Source organism: Mya arenaria, chromosome 14, assembly GCF_026914265.1.
Source record: "Mya arenaria isolate MELC-2E11 chromosome 14, ASM2691426v1".
NCBI lineage: Eukaryota > Metazoa > Mollusca > Bivalvia > Myida > Myidae > Mya > Mya arenaria.
This window is the reverse complement of record NC_069135.1, coordinates 51,826,798-51,837,479: the sequence shown is the minus strand read 5'-3', so window position 1 is coordinate 51,837,479 and position 10,682 is coordinate 51,826,798.

Below are 10,682 nucleotides of genomic sequence, written 5' to 3'. Positions count from 1 at the left end.
TGTTCTCAACCAAAGGTGGGGTAGAATGTGCCAGGTATGCCTGTGTTCTCAACCAAAGGTGGGGTAGAATGGGCCGGGGATGCCTGTGTTCTCAACCTTAGGTGGGGTAGAATGGGCCGGGGATGTCTGTGTTCTCAACCAAAGGTGGGGTAGAATGGGCCAGGTATGTCTGTGTTCTCAACCAAAGGTGGGGTAGAATGGGCCAGGTATGCCTGTGTTCTCAACCAAAGGTGGGGTAGAATGTGCCGGGGATGCCTGTGTTCTCAACCAAAGGTAGGGTAGAATGGGCCAGGTATGTCTGTGTTCTCAACCAAAGGTGGGGTAGAATGTGCCGGGGATGCCTGTGTTCTCAACCTTAGGTGGGGTAGAATGGGCCGGGGATGTCTGTGTTCTCAACCAAAGGTGGGGTAGAATGGGCCAGGTATGTCTGTGTTCTCAACCAAAGGTGGGGTAGAATGTGCCGGGGATGTCTGTGTTCTAAACCAAAGGTGGGGTAGAATGGGCCAGGTATGTCTGTGTTCTCAACCAAAGGTGGGGTAGAATGGGCCAGGTATGTCTGTGTTCTCAACCATAGGTGGGGTAGAATGTGCCAGGGATGTCTGTGTTCTCAACCTTAGGTGGGGTAGAATGGGCCAGGGATATCTGTGTTCTCAACCAAAGGTGGGGTAGAATGGGCCGGGGATGCCTGTGTTCTCAACCTTAAGTGGGGTAGAATGGGCCAGGGATGCCTGTGTTCTCAACCTTAGGTGGGGTAGAATGGGCCGGGGATGCCTGTGTTCTCAACCTTAGGTGGGGTAGAATGGGCCAGGGATGCCTGTGTTCTCAACCTTAGGTGGGGTAGAATGGGCCGGGGATGTCTGTGTTCTCAACCTTAGGTGGGGTAGAATGGGCCGGGGATGTCTGTGTTCTCAACCTTAGGTGGGGTAGAATGGGCCGGGGATGCCTGTGTTCTCAACCAAAGGTGGGGTAGAATGGGCCGGGGATGTCTGTGTTCTCAACCAAAGGTGGGGTAGAATGGGCCGGGGATGCCTGTGTTCTCAACCAAAGGTGGGGTAGAATGGGCCGGGGATGTCTGTGTTCTCGACCAAAGGTGGGGTTGAATGTGCCGGGGATGTCTGTGTTCTCAACCTTAGGTGGGGTAGAATGGGCCAGGGATGCCTGTGTTCTCAACCAAAGGTGGGGTAGAATGGGCCGGGGATGTCTCTGTTCTCAACCAAAGGTGGGGTAGAATGGGCCGGGGATGCCTGTGTTCTCAACCTTAGGTGGGGTAGAATGGGCCGGGGATGTCTGTGTTCTCAACCAAAGGTGGGGTAGAATGGACCGGGGATGCCTGTGTTCTCGACCAAAGGTGGGGAAGAGTGGGCCGGGGATGCCTGTGCTCTCAACCAAAGGTGGGGTAGAATGGGCAAGTGATGTCTCTGTTCTCAACCAAAGGTATAGTTGAATGGGCCGGGCATGCCTGTTTTCTCAACCAAAGGTGGGGTAAAATGGGCCGGGGATGCCTGTGTTCTCAACCTTAGGTGGGGTAGAATGGGCCGGGGATGCCTGTGTTCTCAACCTTAGGTGGGGTAGAATGTGCCGGGGATGCCTGTGTTCTCAACCTTAGGTGGGGTAGAATGGGCCGGGGATGTCTGTGTTCTCAACCTTAGGTGGGGTAGAATGGGCCGGAGATGCCTGTTTTCTCAACCTTAGGTGGGGTAGAATGGGCCGGGGATGCCTGTGTTCTCGACCAAAGGTGGGGAAGAGTGGGCCGGGGATGCATGTGTTCTCGACCAAAGGTGGGGTAGAATGGGCCTGGGATGCCTGTGTTCTCAACCTTAGGTGGGGTAGAATGGGCCGGGGATGTCTGTGTTCTCAACCAAAGGTGGGGTAGAATGTGCCAGGGATGTCTGTGTTCTCAACCAAAGGTGGGGTAGAATGGGCCGGGGATGTCTGTGTTCTCAACCTTAGGTGGGGTAGAATGGGCCGGGGATGTCTGTGTTCTCAACCTTAGGTGTGGTAGAATGGGCCGGGGATGTCTGTGTTCTCAACCAAAGGTGGGGTAGAATGGGCCGGGGATATCTGTGTTCTCAACCAAAGGTGGGGTAGAATGTGCCGGGGATGACTGTGTTCTCAACCTTAGGTGGGGTAGAATGGGCCGGGGATGTCTGTGTTCTCAACCAAAGGTGGGGTAGAATGGGCCGGGGATGCCTGTGTTCTCAACCTTAGGTGGGGTAGAATGGGCCAGGGATGCCTGTGTTCTCAACCAAAGGTGGGGTAGAATGTGCCGGGGATGTCTGTGTTCTCAACCTTAGGTGGGGTAGAATGTGCCGGGTATGCCTGTGTTCTCAACCATAGGTGGGGTAGAATGGGTCGGAATGCCTGTGTTCTCAACCAAAGGTGGGGTAGAATGGGCCGGGGATCCCTGTGTTCTCAACCAAAGGTGGGGTAGAATGGGCCGGGGATGCCTGTGTTCTCAACCTTAGGTGGGGTAGAATGGGCCGGGGATGTCTGTGATCTCAACCAAAGGTGGGGTAGAATGTGCCGGGGATGCCTGTGATCTCAACCAAAGGTGGGGTAGAATGGGCCGGGGATGTCTGTGTTCTCAACCAAAGGTGGGGTAGAATGTGCCAGGGATGTCTGTGTTCTCAACCTTAGGTGGGGTAGAATGGGCCGGGGATGTCTGTGTTCTCAACCTTAGGTGGGGTAGAATGTGCCGGGTATGCCTGTGTTCTCAACCTTAGGTGGGGTAGAATGGGCCAGGGATGTCTGTGTTCTCAACCTTAGGTGGGGTAGAATGTGCCGGGGATGTCTGTGTTCTCAACCTTAGGTGGGGTAGAATGGGCCAGGGATGTCTGTGTTCTCAACCTTAGGTGGGGTAGAATGGGCCAGGGATGTCTGTGTTCTCAACCAAAGGTGGGGTAGAATGGGCCGGGGATCCCTGTGTTCTCAACCTTAGGTGGGGTAGAATGTGCCGGGTATGCCTGTGTTCTCAACCATAGGTGGGGTAGAATGGGTCGGAATGCCTGTGTTCTCAACCAAAGGTGGGGTAGAATGGGCCGGGGATCCCTGTGTTCTCAACCAAAGGTGGGGTAGAATGGGCCGGGGATGCCTGTGTTCTCAACCTTAGGTGGGGTAGAATGGGCCGGGGATGTCTGTGTTCTCAACCAAAGGTGGGGTAGAATGTGCCGGGGATGCCTGTGTTCTCAACCAAAGGTGGGGTAGAATGGGCCGGGGATGTCTGTGTTCTCAACCAAAGGTGGGATAGAATGTGCCAGGGATGTCTGTGTTCTCAACCTTAGGTGGGGTAGAATGGGCCGGGGATGTCTGTGTTCTCAACCTTAGGTGGGGTAGAATGTGCCGGGTATGCCTGTGTTCTCAACCTTAGGTGGGGTAGAATGGGCCAGGGATGTCTGTGTTCTCAACCTTAGGTGGGGTAGAATGTGCCGGGGATGTCTGTGTTCTCAACCTTAGGTGGGGTAGAATGGGCCAGGGATGTCTGTGTTCTCAACCTTAGGTGGGGTAGAATGGGCCAGGGATGTCTGTGTTCTCAACCAAAGGTGGGGTAGAATGGGCCGGGGATGTCTGTGTTCTCAACCAAAGGTGGGGTAGAATGGGCCGGGGATGTCTGTGTTCTCAACCAAAGGTGGGGTAGAATGGGCCGGGGATGCCTGTGTTCTCAACCTTAGGTGGGGTAGAATGGGCCGGGGATGCCTGTGTTCTCAACCAAAGGTGGGGTAGAATGGGCCGGGGATGTCTGTGTTCTCAACCAAAGGTGGGGTAGAATGGGCCGGGGATGTCTGTGTTCTCAACCTTAGGTGGGGTAGAATGGGCCGGGGATGTCTGTGTTCTCGACCAAAGGTGGGGTAGAATGGGCCGGGGATGTCTGTGTTCTCAACCTTAGGTGGGGTAGAATGGGCCGGGGATGCCTGTGTTCTCAACCTTAGGTGGGGTAGAATGGGCCAGGTATGTCTGTGTTCTCAACCTTAGGTGGGGTAGAATGGGCCGGGGATGTCTGTGTTCTTAACCAAAGGTGGGGTAGAATGGGCCGGGGATGTCTGTGTTCTCAACCTTAGGTGGGGTAGAATGGGCCGGGGATGCCTGTGTTCTCAACCTTAGGTGGGGTAGAATGGGCCGGGGATGCCTGTGTTCTCAACCTTAGGTGGGGTAGAATGGGCCGTGGATGCCTGTGTTCTCAACCAAAGGTGGGGTAGAATGGGCCAGGTATGTCTGTGTTCTCAACCAAAGGTGGGGTAGAATGTGCCGGGGATGCCTGTGTTCTCAACCAAAGGTGGGGTAGAATGTGCCGGGGATGCCTGTGTTCTCAACCTTAGGTGGGGTAGAATGGGCCGGGGATGTCTGTGTTCTTAACCAAAGGTGGGGTAGAATGGGCCAGGGATGTCTGTGTTCTCAACCTTAGGTGGGGTAGAATGTGCCGGGGATGTCTGTGTTCTCAACCAAAGGTGGGGTAGAATGGGCCAGGTATGTCTGTGTTCTCAACCAAAGGTGGGGTAGAATGGGCCAGCTATGACTGTGTTCTCAACCATAGGTGGGGTAGAATGTGCCAGGGATGTCTGTGTTCTCAACCTTAGGTGGGGTAGAATGTGCCAGGGATGTCTGTGTTCTCAACCAAAGGTGGGGTAGAATGGGCCGGGGATGCTTGTGTTCTCAACCTTAGGTGGGGTAGAATGGGCCAGGGATGCCTGTGTTCTCAACCTTAGGTGGGGTAGAATGGGCCGGGGATGCCTGTGTTCTCAACCTTAGGTGGGGTAGAATGGGCCAGGGATGCCTGTGTTCTCAACCTTAGGTGGGGTAGAATGGGCCGGGGATGTCTGTGTTCTCAACCTTAGGTGGGGTAGAATGGGCCGGGGATGTCTGTGTTCTCAACCTTAGGTGGGGTAGAATGGGCCGGGGATGCCTGTGTTCTCAACCAAAGGTGGGGTAGAATGGGCCGGGGATGTCTGTGTTCTCAACCAAAGGTGGGGTAGAATTGGCCGGGGATGCCTGTGTTCTCAACCAAAGGTGGGGTAGAATGGGCCGGGGATGTCTGTGTTCTCAACCAAAGGTGGGGTAGAATGTGCCGGGGATGTCTGTGTTCTCAACCTTAGGTGGGGTAGAATGGGCCAGGGATGCCTGTGTTCTCAACCAAAGGTGGGGTAGAATGGGCCGGGGATGTCTCTGTTCTCAACCAAAGGTGGGGTAGAATGGGCCGGGGATGCCTGTGTTCTCAACCTTAGGTGGGGTAGAATGGGCCGGGGATGTCTGTGTTTTCAACCAAAGGTGGGGTAGAATGGACCGGGGATGCCTGTGTTCTCGACCAAAGGTGGGGAAGAGTGGGCCGGTGATGCCTGTGCTCTCAACCAAAGGTGGGGTAGAATGGGCAAGTAATGTCTCTGTTCTCAACCAAAGGTGGGGTAGAATGTGCCAGGTATGCCTGTGTTCTCAACCAAAGGTCAGGTAGAATGTGCCGGGGATGCCTGTGTTCTCAACCTTAGGTGGGGTAGAATGGGCCGGGGATGTCTGTGTTCTCAACCATAGGTGGGGTAGAATGGGCCAGGTATGTCTGTGTTCTCAACCAAAGGTGGGGTAGAATGGGCCAGGTATGCCTGTGTTCTCAACCAAAGGTGGGGTAGAATGTGCCGGGGATGCCTGTGTTCTCAACCAAAGGTGGGGTAGAATGGGCCAGGTATGTCTGTGTTCTCAACCAAAGGTGGGGTAGAATGTGCCGGGGATGCCTGTGTTCTCAACCAAAGGTGGGGTAGAATGTGCCGGGGATGCCTGTGTTCTCAACCTTAGGTGGGGTAGAATGGGCCGGGGATGTCTGTGTTCTCAACCAAAGGTGGGGTAGAATGGGCCAGGTATGTCTGTGTTCTCAACCTTAGGTGGGGTAGAATGTGCCGGGGATGTCTGTGTTCTCAACCAAAGGTGGGGTAGAATGGGCCAGGTATGTCTGTGTTCTCAACCAAAGGTGGGGTAGAATGTGCCAGGGATGTCTGTGTTCTCAACCTTAGGTGGGGTAGAATGGGCCAGGGATATCTGTGTTCTCAACCAAAGGTGGGGTAGAATGGGCCGGGGATGCCTGTGTTCTCAACCTTAGGTGGGGTAGAATGGGCCAGGGATGCCTGTGTTCTCAACCTTAGGTGGGGTAGAATGGGCCGGGGATGCCTGTGTTCTCAACCTTAGGTGGGGTAGAATGGGCCAGGGATGCCTGTGTTCTCAACCTTAGGTGGGGTAGAATGGGCCGGGGATATCTGTGTTCTCAACCTTAGGTGGGGTAGAATGGGCCGGGGATGTCTGTGTTCTCAACCTTGGGTGGGGTAGAATGGGCCGGGGATGCCTGTGTTCTCAACCAAAGGTGGGGTAGAATGGGCCGGGGATGTCTGTGTTCTCAACCAAAGGTGGGGTAGAATGGGCCGGGGATGCCTCTGTTCTCAACCAAAGGTGGGGTAGAATGGGCCGGGGATGTCTGTGTTCTCGACCAAAGGTGGGGTAGAATGTACCGGGGATGTCTGTGTTCTCAACCTTAGGTGGGGTAGAATGGGCCAGGGATGCCTGTGTTCTCAACCAAAGGTGGGGTAGAATGGGCCGGGGATGTCTGTGTTCTCAACCAAAGGTGGGGTAGAATGGGCCGGGGATGCCTGTGCTCTCAACCTTAGGAGGGGTAGAATGGGCCGGGGATGTCTGTGTTTTCAACCAAAGGTGGGGTAGAATGGACCGGGGATGCCTGTGTTCTCGACCAAAGGTGGGGAAGAGTGGGCCGGGGATGCCTGTGCTCTCAACCAAAGGTGGGGTAGAATGGGCAAGTGATGTCTCTGTTCTCAACCAAAGGTATAGTTGAATGGGCCGGGGATGCCTGTTTTCTCAACCTTAGGTGGGGTAGAATGGGCCGGGGATGCCTGTGTTCTCAACCTTAGGTGGGGTAGAATGGGCCGGGGATGTCTGTGTTCTCAACCTTAGGTGGGGTAGAATGTGCCTGGGATGCCTGTGTTCTCAACCAAAGGTGGGGTAGAATGGGCCGGGGATGTCTGTGTTCTCAACCTTAGGTGGGGTAGAATGGGCCGGGGATGCCTGTGTTCTCAACCAAAGGTGGGGTAGAATGGGCCGGGGATGCCTGTGTTCTCGACCAAAGGTGGGGAAGAGTGGGCCGGGGATGCATGTGTTCTCGACCAAAGGTGGGGTAGAATGGGCCTGGGATGCCTGTGTTCTCAACCTTAGGTGGGGTAGAATGGGCCGGGGATGCCTGTGTTCTCAACCTTAGGTGGGGTAGAATGGGCCGGGGATGCCTGTGTTCTCAACCTTAGGTGGGGTAGAATGGGCCGGGGATGCCTGTGTTCTCGACCAAAGGTGGGGAAGAGTGGGCCGGGGATGCCTGTGTTCTCGACCAAAGGTGGGGTAGAATGGGCCTGGGATCCCTGTGTTCTCAACCAAAGGTGGGGTAGAATGGGCCGGGGATGCCTGTGTTCTCAACCTTAGGTGGGGTAGAATGGGCCGGGGATGTCTGTGTTCTCAACCTTAGGTGGGGTAGAATGGGCCGGGGATGCCTGTGTTCTCAACCTTAGGTGGGGTAGAATGGGCCGGGGATGCCTGTGTTCTCAACCTTAGGTGGGGTAAAATGTGCCAGGGATGCCTGTGTTGTAAAGCAAAAGTCGGGTACAATGTGCCGGTCATGCCTGTGTTCTTAACCCAAGTTAGGGTAGATTGGTAAAGTGATGCCTGTGTTTTTAACCAAAGGTGGGGTAGAATAGGCGGGGGTAGGCTGTGTTCACAACCAAAGGTGTGGTAGAATGTGCCAGGGATGCCTGTTGTAAACCAAAGGTGGTGTAGAATGTGCCGGTAATGCCTGTGTTCTTAACCCAAGTTGGGGTAGAAAGGGACAGGGATGTCTGTGATTTTAACTAAAGGTGGGATAGAATGGGCGGGGGTAGGCTGTGTTCTCAACCAAAGGTTGCTATATACGGCCGGGGACTCCTGTGCTCTAATAAAAGGTTGGGTAGAATTTTCCGGGCATGTCTATGTTCTACACCAAAGGTGGGGTACAATGGGACGGGCACGCCTGTGTTCTACACCAAAGGTGGGCTAGAATAGGCCGGGCATGTCTGTGTTCTACACCAAAGGTGCGGTAGAATGTGCCGGGCACGCCAGTGTTGCCGGGGAAGCCTGTGTTCCCAACCAAGAGAGGAGTAGAATGGACCTGGGATGCCTATGTTCTCAACCAATGGTGGGGTAGAATGGGCCGGGGATGCATGTGTTCTATACCAAAGTTGAGGTAGAAATGACCTTGGATGGCTGTTTTTCTAAACCAAAGCTGAGGAAGAATGGTCCGGAGATGGCTCTGTTTTAAAAAAAATGGTGGGATATGATGGGCCGGTGGTGTCTTTGTTTCATACCAAAGGTGGTGTAGAATGCATCGGGGGAGGCTGTGTTCTAAGGCAAAGGTGGGGTTGAATGGGTCGAGGATGGCTGTGTTATCAACGAAAGGTAAGGTAGAATATGCCGGGCATGCCTGTGTTCTAAGCCAAATGTGTGGTAAAATAAGCCTGGTATGCATGTGACTTTAACCAAAGATAAAATGGTGCGGGGATGTCTGGGTTCTCAAACAAAGGTATGGTGTATGGCCGGAGATGCATTTGTTCTAACCAAAGGTAGGGTAGAATTGGCTGGGGATGCCTGTGCTCCCCACGAAAGGTTGGTGTAGAATGAACTTGGGATGGGTGAGTTCTGACTTCCGTGCATCGAGGTTATTATGCCTATCTTGTTTCGTAACCCAATCTCTTGGTTTAAATTTGTTTTTCTGTTGACTCGAATTTTATCTATTTAGTACTCATTTTTCGCAGAGGATATCCACCTCTTATTATAATTTGTTCTTTTATCGTTGTCTTTTATGGTTTAAAAAGCTATAATTTTTGAATCCTTGAATTGTGCAACCTTTGTTTAAGTATGAAAAACTTTGAAATTTAATAGTATGCAGTTTATGTCAATATCTTAAGTCTACTTTTTGTTTCATTTTTGAATTGTGCCATATATTTTGATAATTTATTAACCTCTCATCAATACAACATATATACATCACATAATAACTAAAAATATATATTGCCACTCAATACACTCATTGCTTAAACAACATCTAAATTTGATACATATGCACAACACATAGTATTGCACACATATTGGATACCATATATATATTTACAAGTTAGAAACTTGAAACCAATGCTAATCTTGTTTTAATACTTAGTTAAATCAAACACAATAAAATACTGAAAACATTAACGCGCACAATCGTGCATACTTAAAAAATGGGTGTAAAAAATCCATTATCACCCCGGTCAGACTGTAGATAAATTGATTAGCATTAATTTCTAGCCAATTATGTTACGTATTGGTATGACTTAAAGGGGCACATTCACATTTAATAAATCGGACATCGATATTTTTATATTACTTTTAAAACAGAATTTTGACTGATTAAACCATACACCTCTACAGTTAGTAATTTGTAAAAGAAATAGTCAGATTATGTTTTGTTTTGCCGAAAAGCGTTAGTAGCACGAAAAAAGTAGATAATTTAGGTCTGGATTTACCAAATTCTGTATATATAAGAATCTGCCAGTTGTCGTTTGATGTGTTTATCGAAAAACACAATAAATTGATCAATTTCCCAATTTGAAATCAAAATCTTTGTGAACGTTTAATCAATGTAAAGTGCCAAGCTTTAATTTGAAAAAATAGTATATACAAGTTGAAAGTCCCGGGTACGATTGTATTTATTCGACTTTAAATATGTTATGTCTCTTCAATGTTTGTATAGCTTTCCATGTAATTTCGATTTCAATATCATCTCCTGAAGCGAAAGTACTTCTATTCATTTAATACCCCAAAGCGGAGATTTCTACATCATCAGCCTTTAAGCTTAATATAGATACAAGTTGTAAGTTCTCGGCTTCAAATATGTAATGTCTAATAGCAGTTTAGCTATCCGTGTATATTTTGATTTTTATATTATTTCCTAAAGCGAAAGCACTTTTTCCACCTAGGCCTAAACAAAATATATTTGGTTCGGGTAACCCCACCCTACGAAATACGCGCCGACCCTACCGTTTCTATATTCAGTTGGTAAAACAATGGAGTTTAAAACCATGATAAGAGTCTAGACACCAGATTATGCCTTTTCAAAGGATATAAAAATATTGTCAAAACCTTACATAAAATTGATATCTTTGTGTATATTGCATTAAATCTTACTTACTGATATATCACATCGACTACGACACATGTATCTTTCGCAGTTTTTGCGTTGTTTTCCAATTCATAATTTACTGTGTTTGTCTAGCACGTCAATCCCAGGCAAATTTAGAAATAGCTTCTGTATATGTATCTGTTCTTATAATGTTGCTTCGCCTGCTAAATAAACACTTTGGACTAGGAAACCATTAAACGTTAACATTTTGAACGGTTAAACTCAGTTGAGACAGAGACGAACAATTATTTTCATTGTGTAAAATTATGTTTGAATTGCCTCAGCCAGGGATCAAACCCACGACCTCCCGCCCTGCCTTAACCACTAGGCCACGGAGACGAACAAACATTAGTTTCAATTTAAAGCGTATCTTTGGGTTCATGTTTTAATCATTTTATCTAATGGTGTGACGTAAATGTTCCAGATTATGACTGGGACAGAGATAAAAGCTTAAGTGGATAACCCT